The sequence below is a fragment of the Nomascus leucogenys genome, chromosome 11, assembly GCF_006542625.1.
Source record: "Nomascus leucogenys isolate Asia chromosome 11, Asia_NLE_v1, whole genome shotgun sequence".
NCBI lineage: Eukaryota > Metazoa > Chordata > Mammalia > Primates > Hylobatidae > Nomascus > Nomascus leucogenys.
This window is the reverse complement of record NC_044391.1, coordinates 29264413-29284637: the sequence shown is the minus strand read 5'-3', so window position 1 is coordinate 29284637 and position 20225 is coordinate 29264413. Positions and strand designations below refer to the sequence as shown.

General features: G+C 37.3%; 2 pseudogenes; one reads left to right on the top strand and one right to left on the bottom strand.

Moving 5' to 3' along the window:
• Positions 1–402: 402 nt before the first annotated feature.
• On the top strand, positions 403–2992 carry LOC100581843 (annotated as a pseudogene).
• Positions 2993–5669: 2677 nt separating this feature from the next.
• LOC115837371 lies at positions 5670–5782 on the bottom strand (annotated as a pseudogene).
• Between the last annotated feature and the right edge of the window lie 14443 nt (positions 5783–20225).

Here is a 20225-nt window from a genome sequence, read left to right as displayed (position 1 = left end):
GGAAAAAGAAAAAAATGGCTCCTTTGAGAATCTACAATAGACCTAATATTTTAAGTCAAAGGAGGCTGGGCACGGTGGCTCATTCCTGTAACCACAGCACTTTGGGAGGCCAAGACAGGAGAATCATTTGAGCCTAGAGGAGTTCTGGACCAGCCTGGGCAACAGGGCAAAACAATGTCTCTACAAAAAATACAAAAATTAGCCGGGCTTAGTGGTGTGTGCCTGTGGTACCAGCTGCTTGGGAGGCTGAGGTGGGAGGATGACTTGAGTCCAGGAGGTTGAGGTCACAGTAAGCCATCATGTCGCCACTGCACTCCAGCCTGGGTGACAGAGGGAAACCCTGACTCAAAAGAAAAGAGCATCAAAAGAGAGAGGTTGGACATCAGGAGACATAGAGGCAAGATGAAGAGAACAAAGAAAATAGAGGATATGAGGATAAACAGAGTATTAAAAAAATTTATTTGTACTAGAACATAAAACATTTAGGAAATTTGTTCTTTTAATTCCTCCAATTACTAAAAGGTGAGCTCTGCTTTGATTTGGAGATAAAAATCCCTGACTGTCTTTATTCTCTTACTGCTTCACTGGACAGAACCACAGGAGAATTGCAACCAAAAGCCTTTCATTTCCTTATGATGCTTATCGCCAGCAAATAGCCATAGTAACACACTGACATAAACCATTAAGCTATGTATGGGTCGGTGCTATTTAAAGAATGTTTGCTTCCCCACCCAACCCCATTCTTATGTTGAAATCCTAACCTACAATGTCATGGTATCAGGAGACAGGGCCTTTGAGAGGTGATTAGGCCATGAGGTAAGAGCCCTCATGAAGGGGATTAGTGTCCTTATGAATAAGAGACCCCAGATAATTCATTTGCCCCTTCCACCATGTAAGGGTGAGAATACAGCCATCTATAAACCAGGGAACAGGCCCTCGCCAGACACTGAATCTGCTGGTGCCTTGATGTTGGCCTTCCCAGCCTCCAGAACTGTAAGAAATAAATTTCTGTTGTTTATAAGCCACCCAGTTTATGGTATTCTGTTATAGCAGCCTTAATGAACTAGAAAAATAAAAAAGAAAAGAAAACAAAACAAAACAGGAACATGTTCTTATGGTAACACAACCTGGTCATTTTTCAAGTCCTGCCACAGAGTATCAATCTTGGAGCCCCATCATAAAATCATTTTTGGGTTCCTAAGGAGAATGTTATAGGTGAGACCGTGCTATTAAAAAAAGCACCAAATCAAAGATCATAGTGTTTTCTGGAAGATTTTTAGAAGTCATCTTTTCAAAACAGCCTCAAATGTTTTAAAAAATGACTTCACTATTTTAGTAATATATACATATATATATATATATATATATTTTAAATTCAAACAATACAGAAAAGCACAAAGAAAGAAGTAAATAACTTCCCAAAGTAAAGATTACTAACATTTGGTGAATGGAATCCATAAATACAAATAGAAAGCTAGACAATCAGGAACAGTTTCAGAGATCATATGGTACATGCTATTTTTTAAAACAAAATTTTTATTTTTGAATAATTTTAGGTTTGTGGAAAGGTTGCAAAGATAATCCAGAGCATTCTATACCTCTCAACCAACTTCCTCTATTGCTAACATCTTACATTACTATGGTACATTTGTTACAACTAAAAAACCAACACTGGTACATTACTATTAACTAAATTCCAGGCTCTTTTTAAATTTCACCAGTTTTTCTACTAATGTCCTCTTTCTGTCCCAAGATCCACATTGCATTTAGTTGTCAGGTATTCTATTAGGACTCTCCAAAGAGACAGAACCAATAGGATAAATGGGTATATGCATAGAGAAAGAGAGAGACAGGAGTTAATTCTAAACCTAAGAGTCATGTGACTATTAGGCATAACATTTTAGAAGAAATTGGAAATAGAGTTACAGCCAGAGCAGCACAAGTAGCTAAGAAAGCTCAGAACACCAAAGGACCAGTTCAACCCAGGGAAACAACAAATGTCAACAAACAACTGAAACCTACTGCTTCTGTGAAACAGCACAGATGGAAATGTTGGCTCCAAAGGGTCCTTCTGCCATACCTGAGGATGCCTCCATGAAAGAAGAGAACACCTGCCAAGCTTTTTCTGATGCCTTGCTCTACAAAATTGAGGATATTGATAACGAAGATTGGAATAACCCTCAGCTCTGCAGTGACTATGTTAAGGATATCTATCAGTACCTCAGGCAGCTGGAGATTTTGCAGTTCATAAACCCACATGTCTTAGATGGATGAGATATAAATGGACGTAAGTGTACCATCCTGGTAGACTGGTTGGTGCAAATTCACTCCAAGTTTAGGCTTCTTCAGGAGACTCTGTATGTGTGTGTTGCCAGTATGGATTGATTTTTACTGGTTCAGCCAGTTTCCCAGAGGAAGCTTCAACTAGTTTGGATTAGTGCTCTGCTCTTGGCTTCCAAGTATGAGGAGATGTTTTCTCCAAATATTGAAGGCTTTGTTTACATTACAGACAATGCTTATACTAGTTTCCAAATCCAAGAAATGGAAGCTAATTTTGAAAGAACTGAAATTTGAGTTGGGTGGACCCTTGCCACTACACTTCTTAAGGCAAGCATCAAAAGCCGGAAAGGCTGATGTTGAACAGCACACTTTGGCCAAATATTTGATGGAGCTGACTCTCATTGACTATGATATGATGCATTATCATCCTTCTAAGGCAGCAACAGCTGCTTCCTGCTTGTCACAGAAGGTTCTGGGCCAAGGAAAATGGAACTTAAAGCAGCAGTATTATACAGGATACACATAGAATGAAGTATTGGAAGTCATGCAGCACGTGGCCAAAAATGTGCTGAAAGTAAATGAAAACTTAACTAAATTCATCGCCATCAAGAATAAGTATGCAAGCAGCAAATTCCTGAAGATCAGCATGATCCCTCAGCTGAACTCAAAAGCCATCAAAGACCTTGCCTTCCCTCTGATGGGAGGGTCCTAGGCTGCAGTGGCCCCTGGGGATGTGTGCTTCATTTGTCCACTTTTTCTTACTGGTTTAGAACTCTTAATTTTATACATAGTTCTCTGGTCTGTTTCATGAAACCTCTTCTCAGACCAATGTTCTAAATGTATATTGAAGAAAAATAAAGCTACTGGTTTTTCTTAAGGTAAAAAAACAAAAAACAAAAAACAGAATATACCAATTTATCCTACTAGAGAGATCCTAAAAGATATTTATTATAAGGAATTGGCTCATGCAATTATGGAGGCCGAGAAATCCCAAGATCTGCAGCTGGCAAGCTGGAGACCCAGGGAAGGTGACGTGTATTTCCAATCTGAAACTTAGCAGGCTGGAGACTAAAAAAACAGCCAATGTTTCAGTTTCAAGTCCAAAAGCCAGGAAGAAACTGGTGTCCCATCTCAAAGCAGTCAGGCAGGAGGAGTTCCCCCTTACGGAGTCTTTTTGTTTTATTCATGTTGTCTTCAAAGGATAGGATGAGGCCCACCCATATTATGGAAGGCAGTTTGCTTTACTCGGTCTACCTATTTAAGCATTAACCTCATCAAGAAACACTGTCACAGACACAGAAGATTAATGTTTAACCAAATATCTGGGCACCCCATGGCCTAGCTAAACTGACACATAAAATTAACCATCCCAAGTATACATGCTATTTTCAATCTATTATGTTAATATAATATCTGACTTGCCAGATCATGCCGTGTCACCCTTCACTTTAAATGCACAAGCAGATAGCACTTTGGATGCCCTATACTTCTGTCCCGACCAGTTCAGCTGGAAGCTTTCCATGAACCAATTTGCGTGTTTGAACCCAAACTTTTTAAAATTATATAATTTAAATAAATGTTAAGAAAACTGACAAAATATAAATGCAAAAAGAACAAATTTTCGTTTCCATAAAAACTAGATTGAGTATGTTAGAAAGACTGGATAAATATAGGGTGATTAAAAATTTGCTTCCAAGGTGGGTGCAGTGGCTCATGCCTATAATCCCAGCATTTTGGGAGGCCAAGGCAGGAGGACTGCTTGAGCCCAGAAGTTTGAGACCAGCCTGGGCAACACAGCGAGAATCCTTCTCAATTTTTTTTTTTTAGTTTGCTTTCAAAATAGCTGTGAGCATGACGTATGACACATAGGGGGCCGGGGGAATCTAGGAGGATTCTACACTCAGTTCCTTTCCGAGTGTCTTTCCTTTCTTGTTTTGTTTTTTAAAAATTGAAACTGATAATCTTAGAGAGTAGTAATTCATGCAAAAAAGATGGTGAGGGGGAATTCCAATCAGGGGACCACTCTCAAAGAAAAGATCTTGGCCCCAAATTAAGAGACTGGCAAATGGCAAATGACTATATATAATTTATGTTAAATATGCCATTGGGGAATGTATTACTCTGTTTTCACACTGCTAATAAAGACATAGCCGAGACTGGGTAATTTACAAAGGAAAGAGGTTTAATTGACTCACAGTTCCACATGACTGGGGAGGCCTCACAATCATGGCGGAAGGCAAAAGAAGAGCTAAGTCATGTCTTACATGGCAGCAGGCAAGAAAGCTTGTGCAGGGGAACTCTCATTTATAAAACCATCATATCTCATGAGACTTATTCACTACCATGAGAACAGTATGAGGGAACAGCTCCCATGATTCAATTATCTCCACCTGGCCCCACCCTTGACACATGGGGATTATTACAATTCAAGGTGAGATTTGGGTGGGGGACACAGCCAAACCACATCAGGGAAGATGAAAAAGTTCTGGAGATGGAAAGTGGTGATGATTGCACAACAATGTGAATGTAAGTAATCCCATGGAACTGTATACTTTAAAATGGTTAAAATGGTAAATTGTGTGTTACACATGTATTATCACAATAAAAATATGCAAAGTAACTGTGTATTTTTTCAGATTCCTTGTTTCAACAAATACTTTTTTATTAATGAAAATTGTTGCGTTCAATAAACAGGCTTATTCTGTATTAAGTTTATTTTTTATTTTAGTTTAATAGGAGAAAAGGACACCAACATGAAGCTGAATGAATTTCAGGTAAATGATTCCCTTTTGAGATTTTAAGAGATATTAATTCTCTAACATTGTTCTAAATTTAATAGGAAAGATATGAAAACCTGGAAGAAGTTAGAGCAGTGGTTCTCAATCCATGGCAGTGCCAATTCCCTAGGGTGCATCTAGAAATGCATGGACATGTTTTTGGTTGTCACAACTATGAGGATCCTGGCATTCCCCAGAGATGTCAAACATCTTATTACGTACCTGACAGACCTCACATCAAAACATACCCAACCCAAATGTCAATAGCTCCCCCAGTGACAAACACTGGGGAAGAGTCAATGTATGTTTTATTTTTATTTTTTCTAATAAAAGTCAATCTGGAATTCAAAAGTTTATTAGAATAAAATATATGTACATTACAGTTATTTCACATAATTTGTAGATTTTACCACCATTCATTTTTAAATGATTTTAAAGTTCCTACTGTAAATATATGCACATTTATAAAGAAATCTTAAATTACCAAATTTGCAATGTATCTATTAGATATTGAATATGAAAATTTAGGATTGGCAACTGATAGTTATATCCTACCGCACTTACTATTTCTATGACATTTTAGAGGGGAAAAAGATTAATTCATTTTAAATGAAAAATATATAATATTTCATAAATTTGTGTATCATCCTGTGTGTGCAGGAGCTATGTTAGTCTTCTCTGTATTATTCCAACTTTAGTATATATGCTGCAAAACCAGTCAACATATTTTAAAAATTATATTTCAATTTTTTACAATATCTGACAACTTCCTTATGAAATTTGATAAAAGAGACATCATTTCACTTTCTTCCTCCTCTCTCCCTCTTCCAAATGCATTTTGTTGGTTATATTATTCTTCATAACGTCTGGGTTTTTAACATTTACATCTTGTTCTGAAACCATAATTCAAACCACTGTTTACTCTTCATTTCTATTTTAAATAATTTGGTGTTCATCATCTAACTTTTCTGTGCCTGGCTTCTCCATTTTTATACTCTTTGATTCGTCTACTTCGTTGCCTAGATTTTATTATACAAAAGTTTTAAATTTACTTATTTTTATTCTATAAAAGGCTCATGGATTCTTATTTCTTTACATTCTTTAATGCTTACTATCCATCTGTTGCATTTATCCTTAGGAGGATAATTTGGGCTTAAAATTTTAAAGTCATTCACTGTCTTCCTCATAACTTTGTAGATACTGCTGCATTGTCTTTGGCTTGGAAGATGGTGTGCAGACATCTGGGGTCTATCTTATTTTCTCTTTCATAAGTGACTTGGTTTTTGCTAGTATACCCATACTATTATTATTTTTAAAGCATTTTCTTTTATTATCTCAAATGTAATATATTTGATACCTATACATGATTAAATATAAAATATGTAAATTATAATCAAAATAAGATTTAAGCTTTTAAATAATTACTCAACTGAAGAACTAAAAGAATCCCCAATAGCACTGCATCTACCTATGGATTCCTCCTCTGTCCCATGTGCCTCTTCGCCCCCTGAGGCAGCAGCTTTCCTGTATGGTTATCCTTCCTTTCAATATTCCTAATGGTTTTGTCATGTAAGTATGTATTCCTAAAAAATATCCAATATTATTTCATTTTGCTTATTTTTAAGTTATACAGAAATGGTATAATACTATATATTGTCTTTTGGAACTTTTTTCCTCCAACTTAGTATTTAAATTTTTACAGACTCATGTTGCATTGTGTTACTATAGAGTACTCATTTTTAATAGCATTATTGATACATAAGTTACATAATCAAGTTCACCTGTTTCAAGTATATATTTTAATGGCTTTCTGTGTATTTACAGAGTTGTGTACCCATCATCATCTTCTAATTTCAGAGTATTTTCATCACCCCCAAAAGAAATCTTGTGCCAATTGGCAGTCATACCCAGTATCCCTCTCCCCTGCTTCCCTATCCCCTGGCCTGACTTTCTGTCTTTATTGATTTGCCTCTTTTAGGCATTTCACATAAATGGAATCATTCAATATGTGATTTTCTTTCATTTAAAATAACATTTTGAGGTTCTTCCATGCTGTAGCATGTATCAGTACAATCATGCATCACTTAAGAACAAGGATATGTTCTGAGAAATAAATTGTTAGGCAATTTCATTGTTGTGCAAACATCATAGAGTCTACTTACAAAAACCTACATGGTATAGCCTACTACACATGTAGGTTTATATGGTATAGCCTATTTGCTCCTAGGCTACAAACCCGTATAGCATATTGCTGTACTGAATATTGTAGGCAACTGTAACACAATGGTAAGTATTTGTGTATCTAAACATAGAAAAGGTACAGTAAAATTATGGTACTATAATCCTACCGGACCACTGTGGTATATGCGGTCCATTGTGACAGAAACGTCATTATGTAGCACATGACTGTACTTCATTAGTTTTTATTGCTGAATATGACTCTATTGTATGGCTACACCACATATTGCTTATCCATTCATCAAAAACATTCATTTTCACTACTGTATAATATTCCACCAAGTAAATATTCTACAATTTATTTTGTCTCCTATCAAAGGATGATGGATATTTCAGTCATTTCCAGTTTTTTTTTCTTTTGTGAATTGTGCTGCGCTTCACAAGTTCCTAGGTAACCATGGGTCATAGTTTCTCTAGGATATATATCTAGGAGTAAGTTAGATTCATTCTCAAATTTATTGGATAATGCCAAATTGTTTTATGAAGCAATTATACAAGTTTACCTTCCCAACAAAGGTATATAAGAGATCTTGTTAACCCCCATCCTCTCCAACACTTGACATTGTCCAATTTCTTAATTTTTGCCAATTCTGGGTATATAAATGGTGTTTCACTTCAGTTTTAATTTGTATTTCCTTTATTACTAATGAGAATGAGCATCCTTTTATATACTGCCCATTCACTTTTCTCCTTTGATATGCCTGTTACCATGTTTTGATCATTTTCTATTGGTTTTTCTCAATTGGTGTGTACATTTTTGTTGTAACTATAAACTGTACCTTTTTTATATTACATTTTAAAACTGTCCATGACCACTGTTTAGAAAAGCAGTTGAGGAATGCACCTTCATTTTACACTGAAGGTTGCATCTCCCTAGTTTGCAAACTGTTCACTGGAAATATAGTCTCTTTCTTCCACATTCCTTTTCAGAGAACTCTTGTGCAGGGGCTGTATCTCATATACAATGGTGAGAGAAGACTGCATGTTACAGACTAATACTTATAATTTCTATAAAGTTTAGAAAAATGCAAAACATGGCAATTAGTATAGGTTGTTTAGCAATGTACATCTCTGTAGCAGAATTTTATAGAAAGTCATGGCAATTAGAAGTATCAGTGTAATGTAGGGGTTACTTCTGGGAAGGGAAGGGGAAGTGGTATCAGGGAAGTGGGATCAGGTATATGTAGGGGGATACAATGGTATCTTTAATATTTTATTCCTTAAACTGGATGATGCATATATGAGTGTTGGTTATATTTCTCTTTCTATATTTTCTCTTTTTTTTTTTGAGATAGAGTCTCACTCTATCACCCAGACTGGAGTGCAGTGGCACGATCTCGGCTCACTGCAACCTCCACCTCCCAGGTTCAAGCGATTCTCCTGCCTCAGCTTTCTGAATGGCTGGGATTACAGGTATGTGCCATCATGCCCAGCTAATTTTTGTATTTTCAGTAGAGACAGGGTTCACCATGTTGGACAGGCTGATCTTGAACTCCTGACCTCAGATGATCTGCCCACCTCGGCCTCCCAAAGTGCTGGGATTACAGGCAGGAGCCATCATGCCCAGCCTGTATTTTCATTTAGCCAACATGTTGTCTAACATTTTTCTGAAGGGCAGAGATCATTGTCAACTCTTGTCTATCACTCCCATATCCAGTCAGTCACTCTACAAATTTTGCCTCTTAAGTAGTCCCTGGGACTGTCCCATCCACTCCATCCCTACAGCCCCTTAGTGTGGGCCTTCATCATCTTTACTTGGACTATAGCAACCACCTCCTACCTCCAGCCTGAGCCCCTAGACTCTAGACTACTACTGAAGTGGTCTAACTAAAATGCAAACTATCACTGTCACATACCTCCCCGTTTAAAACCTTTCAACAGCTTGCTGCTGCCTGGAGAACAAGGTACAAGTTCCTTTAGTAAGGAACACCAGGCCCTTTGTGATCTGGTCCCTGCTTTTCTCCCCAATCTTGTCTGTCACCACTTCCTGCCCTGCATTTTAAGTTGCAATGACACTGGACTACTTACAGTTCTCCCACAGAGTAATCAGCTCCTCCTGGTTTGTGCAAGACTCTTCTGGTCTTAGCACTGACAGTCCTGCATCCTGGGAGCCCCTCAGTCCCAGGCAAACTGGGACAGTCATGGTATTGAACCTGAAAGTCCTGCATCCTAGGAAACCCTCAGTACCAAGCAAACTGAGAGAACAGTTTCCCAGTCTCTGTGCTGTTTCTGCAGATGTCTCAGCAACTTAGTATGTCTCCCTGACCTCCTGCTTCCTATTTATTCCGAAACTATTACCCAAAGCAACCAGCAAACAAAATATAAAATAAAACATAACAAACACAAAAAATAGGCAACTAATTTCTGTATATGGGTTTTAGGGCCTGACACCTTACTAAGTTAATTACTATCATGCTAGTTTTAGATTCTTTGTGATTTTCTTTGTATATTATCATATTATCTGAAATATTTATGGGTTTGTTTGTTCCTTTCTTTTTTTAAAGCAAACTTGGAATAGAAGAAATATTTGCACCTTTCTAACCATTATGCCTTTATTTATTTTCCTCATGTTATTATCTGGCTAGAAGCTTCGGTTTTAATGGTGATTAAAAACATGATAGTGAGCAAACGTATCCCATTTGTGATTTTACATGGAATATTTTTAGATTTTCATCAAGAATGATGTTTACTGAGGTTTTGGCTGATAACATCATTCATGTAAAGAAAATTCTCTTTTATTCATACTTTGCTAAGACTTTTTATACTAAATCAGTGGTTAACTTTATCCAAAGTTTTTCTGTTCCTATTGAGATTATATATGGGTTTCCCCTTTTAATCTATTATGTAGATCACAATTCTAGATTTCTAAATGTTAAACTACCCTTGCATTCCTGGGATAAAGCCAAGTTGGTCATGATAAATACACTTTTTTTTTTTTTAACTCCACTGGATTCCATTTGGTATAATTTATTTAGGCTCTTGAGTGAGATTGGCCTATAATTTATTTTCTCAAACTGAATTTGTCTATTTTTGGTGTCCAGGTTATATGGAATGATTTAGAGAGTATTTGTTCTTTTCCATTTTGCTGCGTAAGTTTGTAAAAGATAGAAATTAACTCTTGAATGCTTAGTAATTCCACCTATAAAATTAAATGGCTTGGTCTTTCCTGTAGGAAATTTTGAACTACTAATTCAGTTGCTTTACTAGTTATAGAATCGGCCAGGAGTGGTGGCTCATGCCTGTAATCCCAGCACTTCGGGAGGCCGAGGCAGGTGGATCATGAGGTTAGGAGTTTGAGACCAGCCTTACCAACGTGGTGAAACCCTGTCTCTACTAAAAATAAAAAATTAGCTGGGCGTGGTGGCATGCATCTGTAATCCCAACTACTCAGGAGGCTGAGGCAGGAGAATCACTTGAACCCAGGAGGCGGAGGTTGCAGTGAGCTGAGATTGCGCCACTGCACTCCTGTCTGGGCGACAGAGTGAGACTCTGTCTAAAAAAAAAAAAAAAAGTTATAGAATCATTAACGTTTCTTAATTCCTAATTCAGCTTTGGTAAGTTCTATTTATCTAAAGATTATTTCACTTCACCTTCAATTTATTGGCCTAACATTGCCCATAGTATTTTCTTTTTAATCTGTGCTATAGCTATATTTATATTCTCTCTTAATCCTTACATTATGTGTACTCTTTTCTCAGTCTTATCAAAAGATTGTCTATTTTATGAGTCTTTTCAAAAAGCTAACTTTTATCTTCATAATTTTTTCTTTTGTAATATCATTTTCAACTTAGGGGATTCTGCTTCCTTTTTATTTTCTTTTATTCTTTTCCAAATACTTATGATGGTGCTTAGTTCATTTTCAGACTTCTTTCTTTCTAATGTAAGTATTTATGGTTGATACAATGCCCTCAAAAATACTGGTTTTGACATGTTACATTTTCATTACAATTTGGCTTTAAGTATTTTTAAAAATTCATTATGATTTCTTAAGTGAGCAATGAATAATTAAGTATTCTATTTCCAAAGATGTGAGGACTGTAAAACTATAATTTTGCTACTGACTTTTACCTTAACTAAATTTTTGTCAAAAGTATCATCTTTCTTTTCATTTTATTTTTTCTGAGACGGAGTCTTGCTCTTTTTGCCCAGGCTGGAGTGCAGTGGTGCAATCTCAGCTCACTGCAACCTCCACCTCCCAAGTTCAAGAGATTCTCCTGCCTCAGCCTCCCAAGTAGCTGGGATTACAGGCATATGCTACCACACCCGGCTAATTTTTGTATTTTTAGTAGAGACAGGGTTTCATCATGTTGGCCAGACTGGTCTCGAACTTCTGACATCAAGTGATCCACCCACCTCAGCCTCCCAAAGTGCTGGGATTACAGGCGTGAGCCACTGTGCCCAGCCCCAAAATACCATCTTCCTAAGGAATAACCTTTAGTGTGTGATACAGTTTGGCTGTGTTCCCATCCAAATCTCATCTTGAATTGTAGCTCCCATAATTCCTACATGTCATGGGAGGGACCCAGTGGGAGATAATTGAATCATGGAGGCAGGCCGTTCCTGTGCTTTTCTCATGATAGTGAATAAGCCTCACAAGATCTGATGGTTTTATACAGGCAGTTCCCCTGCACACATCCTCTTGACTGCCGCCACGTGAGACACGCCTTTGCTCCTCCTTTGCCTTCTGCCGTGATTGTGAGGCCTCCCCAGCCATGTGGAACTGCAAGCCCATGAAACCTCTTTTTCTTTATAGAATACTCAGTCTCAGGTATGTCTTTATTAGCAGCATGAGAACAGACTATTAATACAGTGTGAGTCTACCGATGGTAAATTCTCAATTTTTGTTTAATGGCAAATGCCTTTTACTCTCATGATTGATAGATAATAGCTATTTGCTCTCAACACTTTATTATTCCACTGCTTTCTGTTTTCTGGTATCACTGTTGAGCACTCTGCTGCCAATGAAATGATCATTTCTTGGTATGTGATGGGTCTTTACTTTCTGGCTCTTTTAAACATTTTTGCCTTGTTTCTCTAGAGAGCCACCACTATGCTAGCTATTGGTTTTTTTTTTCATCTTGCTCGGGAATACTGTCCTTTATGAAACTGGGGATTCACAGCTTTCAGCATTTCTGAACATTTCTCCTTGATTAATTTTATTATCACTTCTTGGTTGACTTATTCTTTTCTTCTGTGACTCTGATTTGACTTATGTTAGACCTTCTTATTTTATCCTCAACATTTTAAATTATTCTAACGTCTTCTGACCCTTTTTCTTTCAAGATTATATTCTGGTTAATTTATTCACTTCAACCTACAAGTTCATTAATTCTCTTTCATCTGTGGCTAATCTGCTTTTTAACATGTCTTGTGTTTTCTTTCAATGTTTGCATATTTTATGTAGACATTCCATTGTGTTATTTGTAAGAATTGCCTGATTATTCCTGATAATTTTCTGTTGCTTGCTCACTATTTTGATCCTATATTTTACTTTTTAAGTACTTCATAAATAGCATTTCTATGTCTAACAGTTCTAATATAGATGGCTTATTTCCTCTTGTCGCTTCATGTCTTTGGTTGTGAACTAATACTTGTCTGATTATACATTGTGGGAATCTGATGAGGTATCCTTAAGATTCTTTCCTATGGTGATTTGGTGTGTTTCTGCGAGTAGGTGGGAGGACTACTAACCTGGGGCCATTTACTACTCTTTGAGGGACCTGGGTTAATGCAAAATCTCAGATTTAGTTCCTTTTTCTTGCTGTTGACCCCAGGCTCAGTATCCCGGTTGCAATTTACAGTGCTTCTATTGGCATTTCCCCTCAGTATAATCACAGTTTCTCTCCCTTGCTTCTTGCTCAGGACATTTATCTGCTCATGGCTCTAAGCTTCAATATTGTCTCAACTTGTTCCTTTTTATTTTTTGGGGGGGAGGAGAAGTTGGACTTACAGATGGTTTTACCCACTTCCAGGAAGTCCAGCAGCAAACCAAAATGTTTTATTTCGGATATAATTGGTTTCGAGTACAGTGTCTTGTCTGCCATTGCTGCTGTAAGTGAAAGTGCTATTCTTAATCTGTGAAATTCAAGAAATAAAATAAATGTGCTGACCATTCTGCCTGTTTTCTCAGCACATTATCATTTAAAGGGTCAAGTATCTACAATTATTTTTGTATTTTCAATGTAAAAATAAGTAAACTGGGGCCCAAATAGGCTAAATGACTCACTCATTTCATAACAAAGGAAAACTAGAAACCATGTTTTATGTCCAATCTGGTAGTTTTCACAACAAATCCTTCTAATAATCTTTAGACCTGATTTTAAAAGACATGTTATGTTAAATTCCATCTGTAATTCTTTAAGTTATGACAAGGTCTACAATTTTATTTTTAAGTCTATGCATTCCCAAGTCTAGACACATATATCCATGTACAATCATATACATACATAAACTCAAGCCTATATATAAACTATTATAATTTAATATATAGATAAGTATGACTATAAAGAAGATAACTTGAAAGCACTAAGGGAAACTACAGAATCCTAACCTTCTCTTTTTCTACTAAGCATGGCCTTTAAGATCAAAATACTTGTACACAACACAGAACATTTGTTTTCAATTACGCACAAGAGCAAATAACTTCTGGTAAAGATTATGAGGACCTGGATTAGCTATATACTATGTCTCAAGTAGTCTTTTAAATAATCTCTGCATTGAATTAACTCATGGGTTAGAATTATAAATTACACAAATACGTCAATGAAAAGGAAAAGTGAGATTTCTTGTGGGCAGTATTCATCAGCAGTTCTCTAGAAAATCTGTCAACATACACAGTCAGTAACATAGCACAAAGTTAATATAGTTCAGGGAGAACAAGGGGGAAAACTAGAGGCAATCAGTAAAGCAGTCATTTCCATTTAGAGAATCTTGCTATCGGAGAACCTGAGAGGAAAAGATTACAAACACACCGTCGGATATGCCAGCATTCCATGAAGTTATAAATAGCTGCTAGTAGCGACCTTGGGTTTTCTTAAATACTATCTGGTAATTTCTATTTTATTAGCTTTGCTTAGATATATTTTATTTTGGTTATTTATTTTAACAGACAAAAATTATATAAATTTATCATGTACAATATAATGTCCTGAAATACATATATACTGTGAATTGGCTACATGGAGCTAATTAACACATGTATTACCTTACATACTTAACTTTTTTTGTGGTGAGAACACTTAAACTTTACAGCTTAAATCTAGGAAACGTATTTTTAAAGTAATCGGGTTTAGGTCCTAAAATTAATTTTAGATGTTTTGAGGGTCGAGGGTGGAGACAGATGTTTCTTAAAGTTCTTTTCAGGTGACTTGGCCATATATACCCCTTCTTAAAAGTTTTCATAGATATTCTCCCCCGCCAGAGGGGAAAATTCTCCAAGAATATTTCAGTGTCTTTGTTATTTCCATGTTAACATGCAAGGGAAGATAATGTAGTTACTTTTTTTTCTCCTTTGATTTTCTCTCCTGTTCAGTTTTCATTCTCCACCCCTTTCACCCCAACCTCTACCCTTAAAAAACTTCCAGCATGTAGCTCCACTTCTCAAAAGCGATATTGTTTTAGTCTAATGTAACATTAGTTTGAATATAGTTGTGCTTAAGCATTTGTGAACCTTTAACAAATCTGTATTGCTGAGATTATTACAGCATGGTCCACATATGCTACTACTCTTGAAAACCACTAACAGATGAAGCTGTTTAGGAATTTTATGGGCAAGGGCCGAAGTGAGCTTTGAGTGGCAGAACCTGTATCACCCTGTGAAGTGTGGAAGACACTAAGATATGTCAATCTGGGTGGAGGGTAACATGGAAGAGGCTGGTTTCAACAAGCTAAGCCTGTACAATGGCATTCCCAAATCAACTTCTAATTTTGCAATAAATGATTATACACTAAAGATATTGCTCAGGACCTTTGTTTTTCCTAACTTTTAGCTTTTATATGATAATGTGTCACATTATACACAATGAATAATTAAATTACTTATATTACATACACCTGTAAATCTACTATACAATTTAAAAGTGAAATTATTGATATATTTCATAGACCCTAGGTGATCTCTGAAATTTTCAACAAACCCACCCCCTAGGAGACTACTCACTGTATGTGGGTGTGAATGGACACTTGAACATGTTTGCCTCTCTGGAGGGTCGTAAAATACGCATCATCAACTTAAACACCCTCTGTACTCCACAGTGCCTTGCATTGCTATTATGTTATAATAACAATGACAATTTTACTTAATAGGGAAATTGGCCAATTCTGAGTGATTTGACAATAAGAGAAGTTGGTGTTTAATAACACAATAGATTCTTTTTGTTTTTTTTGTTTTTGAGACAGAGTTTCGCTCTTGTCACCCAGGCTGGAGTGCAGTGGTGCTCTCTCAGCTCACTGCAACCTCTGCCTCCCAGGTTCAAGTGATTCTCCCGCCTCAGCCTCCCGAGTAACTGGCAATACAGGAGCGCAGCACCATGCCCCGCTAATTTTTTGTATTTTTAGAGAGATGAGGTTTCACCATGTTGGCCAGGCTGGTCTCGAACTCCTGACCTCAGGTGATCCACCTGCTTTGGCCTCGCAAAGTGTTAGGATTACAGGTGTGAGTCACCGCACCTGGCTTTTTTTTTTTTTTTTTTTTTTTTTTTTTTTTTTTCCTGAGATGGAGTCTTGTTTTGCCTCCCAGGCTGGAGTGCAGTGGCACAATCTCGGCTCACTGCAACCTCTTCTTCCCAGGTTCAACCAATTTTCCTGCCTCAGCCCCCAAGTAGCTGGGACTACAGGTACACACCACCATGCCCGGCTAATTTTTGTGTGGTTTTTTTTTTTTTTTTTTTTGGAAGAGACGGGGTTTCACCATGTTGGCCAAGCTGGTCTCGAACTCCTGACCTCAGGTGATCTGCTCACCTTGGCCTCCCAAAGTGCTGGGATTATAGGCGTGAGCCACCGTGCCTGGCCCACAATAGATTGTTTCTAATTGCTTGAAAAAATGTCCTTCAGAAAAGTCTCCTGACACAGAGTCACAAGTTAGGGCAGGGAGCGAGGCTTGTTAGACCTGGAGCCCAATGGGAGGCAGCAGGTGACAGCTGGCAGTTTCTCAGGAAAGACAGTTTACTCATTGTTTTAGTGTTTGTGCTAGTGAATGCCTTCAAAGTGAAAGTTAATTTCCCTTTTGGATTACTTAGGATATTATTTTTAATGCTGAGGTTTTCCACATCCTTGGACAGATTTTTTTCCCAGAATGAGCATTTTTTTTGTTGTTGTTGTTATATGGTTATTTCCAAAAACACGTAAAAATCAATTTGGGGGAGATTTTGTTATTTCCCATGATTTCCTTGTAGAGATTCTTAATGACAGTCTTTGAAGAAAGAGAAACACAAAAGCATTTAGTGTTATGGATTAAAATGAAGGTTCAGTATTTTACTGGGTGGCGGGGGATGGGTGGTAAAGAGAGGAGCGAAGCTCTCCTTAAAACATACAAAGGATGAAATTCCACCTACTCTGTCTAAAAATTCCAAACAATTAAAACACGAAGTTTGAATAAGAATAAGCTTCAGGATATTAAGACCATTCTGGACCTGTCTAAAGTCATGCCTGTTTATTTTGCATCTGTCATCTCAAATATGGTCTGTTAGAGAATCGCAGGGACAAAAGGCCTTTCTTAATCTATCCAGCTGCCTCCCACCCCTGCCAGAGCATCTCTGGGCTGTGCCTAGGGTAAGAGAGGCAAGCCAGAGGAGCATGAAATCAACCACAGTTTCTGCTTCCTTTTCTCACCGCTCCCCCCAACTCCACCCCCAATCCCATCGAGACCTCTAATTCTGAGTGGCTGGAGCTGCTTCTAATGCCTGCCATGTCCCTCTCTGCCAGCTATGCACATGGGGCAGCCTCTAGACAGGAGCACAATCCAAACCAAGAAACACTCAATGTCAGCTTCCTCAGAACTAAACTTTTGGGTAACTTTCCAAGCAGGCAACATTTTGGGGAATTTTGCTGTCACTCCTTCTGAAGGGCTTCCTAGGATAGGTTTTAATGTGCTTACAAGAAGCTGTGTTTAAGAGAGTATTAAGTTATTAGATTACTCCAGTAGATAAAATGTACTATAAGCATGACAATACGCTGTGAAAAAAATCTCGTATTTCTACTTTAATACTATCTAATGTTATGAAAGAGTGAGTTCTTTGAACTAGATGAATCTTGACTTATAAGGCAGACTGAATTTAGAGCAGATACAGAAGATGTAGGGATTTTAGAAGTGGCACGGAAATTCGTCTTTGATTAGGTTTAGTGGTATCACCTTTTTTAGACTTTCTGTATGTTTCAAGTTAGATGAGAGAATAACAACTTTAGGAAAGCAAATATATCTTTAGCCTTGGAATGGCAAATAGGCTTCTCTCCCCTTTTGGATTGAAAACCAGCAGGCAAAGATCATTGTTATTAGAGAGAAATGAAAGGCTTACTAGAAACGTACCCACAAAGCTTCAATTGGACAAGCCCTGGAAAGTTCTATATACAAGTTAGGATCTACCTAAGCCCAGGGAAATATTGGGTTTGGATTACAGTGACTGAGAATGGCTGAATGTTAGTGAGGCATTTAACTACACCTAGACACATGAATTCCTTTAGTTTGAGCTCTATATTGTGTCTCTTAATTACACAGAATGTTCCTTTATATTTGTATTTATGTGCTTGAATGAAGTTCTATTTTACTGGAGAAAATAATTGTGCTTTGGCTCTGTTGATACACGCCTATAGGAATTCCTAACCAGAACGATATCACCTAGACCCTAGCATCCACCTCACAGAACCCAAATTGTGTGGTTCTGTCAAATGATATAAGACATGGGAATAAAATAAACACTTTAGGGAACATTTACTAGTACACCCACTTAAAAGACATTCACTGAGCATCTCTCCATTTATGTTACTGGATACCAAAGGCCAGCACCAGACATGTAAGAATTCCTTACCATATTTAAGAAATGAAAAGGGATGGATAAATCTAGACAAAGAGTTTTATCCCTGGTTCTAAAGGAAACTAACTTAAATTCCACGGAATTTCAGAGACTATATTTTTCTATTTTTCTTCCTCAATATATATCATCTCCAACCTCACCCTGCCTTAGAATAAAGGGGATAAGGTGGAAAGAAAAAAATGAGTCAAATATCCAAAAGTGAAATAAACATTTGAACACAATCACGCAAAGGCCAGGGAACCAGAAATTAATGTTTCCTTACAAAGGATGGACGATGACTAGTTAGGGCACTGACTGAGTACTGAGGTTTGCAGAACTGAGTACTGAGTACTGAGGTTTGCAGAAAGGGCCATAGAGGGTGCTTACTGTCAGGAGAGACTTAGCCTAGCATTTCATGACTTTCGTGCTTTCCACTTTATCATCAGACAATTCCCTTCCTATAGTTTAGAGAAAAAAAGCTGATATATGATAAAATGAATACTACAACGAATTGGGGGAAGAGGCAAATTTAGTTGATTTGAAGGAAAATGATGTTTCAGTAGAGATGAAAATACATATTCAATTATGTTTTTGCGAGGATGGCTAAAAGGTAGTGAGACTTTCAGTCAAATATTTGGGACAAGCAACAATTAAGTCAAATGCGGGGAGGCTTTGTCCCAGCCACATCTAAGCAAGAAGGAATTCGTTACGGAATTTGGTACAGTGTCAGAGAAGACAAAAATCCAATGCTTAGCTATGAATATTTTCTAAAATTATCCCGTGAATCTTCATATATTTGAATTAATAACAGTTCCCTAGGCCAAAATGTAGTCTGGACTATGTGCCTTTCTAGCAAATACAGTAGTTGTTAGTAGTTGTTACAACGATTTTAAAACCACAACTATCAATATAAGAGTGGCTGCTGTATTCTGTGAGCCATCTGCTTCACACAGCCAGATGAAGTCATAGATATAAAATGCAGCTATGAGTTATATTATTGTATCTCCATAATGGTAGCATTTCACATATATTTTAAAACCTAGGAAAAGTGTCGAAAAGATAGGGTACAGAAAGAATTACATGTCCCCTCATCCAACCCCCAACTACAGCTTTAGTGACTCAAAGAAATCTTAACTAAATAGTACAGTTATTTTCAGATAAGATATTTAAAAAGTAGACACAGTTACTCTCAAAAGTGATCTAGTGTCCATGTCTACTTCATCCTTTATAAAAAGCAAGTATTCTCTGAACATCTCATTCATGAATAGAGAGAATGAAAGTGAATTAACTGGGATGAATAGTGACTTTAACAACAGCTAAAGGGATGCATCTAACGAAAATACCCAGCAGGACTTTGAAAATTCACTCACTGCCAGGCATGGTGGCTCATGCCTATAATCCCAGCACTTTGGGAGGTTGAGGTGGATCACTTGAGCCCAGGAGTTCAAGACCAGCCTAGGGAACATAGCCAGACCCTGTCTCTATAAAAAATAAAAGAAACTACCTGGGCATGGTGTCATGCGCCTGCAATCCCAGCTACTCAGGAGGTAGGAGGATCACTTGAGCCCAGGAGGTTGAGACTGCAGTGAGACATGATGGAGCCACTGCACTCCAGCCTGAGTGACAGAGCAAGACCCTGTCTCAGAAAAAAAAAAAAAAAAAAAAAAAAAAAATCACTCGCCATTCATATTCTAGAGAACTGTATCATCTCATTTTAGGAAACAGTACTTCTCACCTTCTCTGAAAAATATCCCTTGCCCCACCTACTTCCTTAGGCTACAAAAATATTTCTCATTTTTTTTTTCATTACTGTTCTCCAAAAGAGAAAAAAGAATTTAAATACTCTCTTATGAGAGAATTAAATACTAAGGGATAAGATTTGTTGGGTGGGGATGAGCCTTGGAGGGCCACAAACCGTTTAATA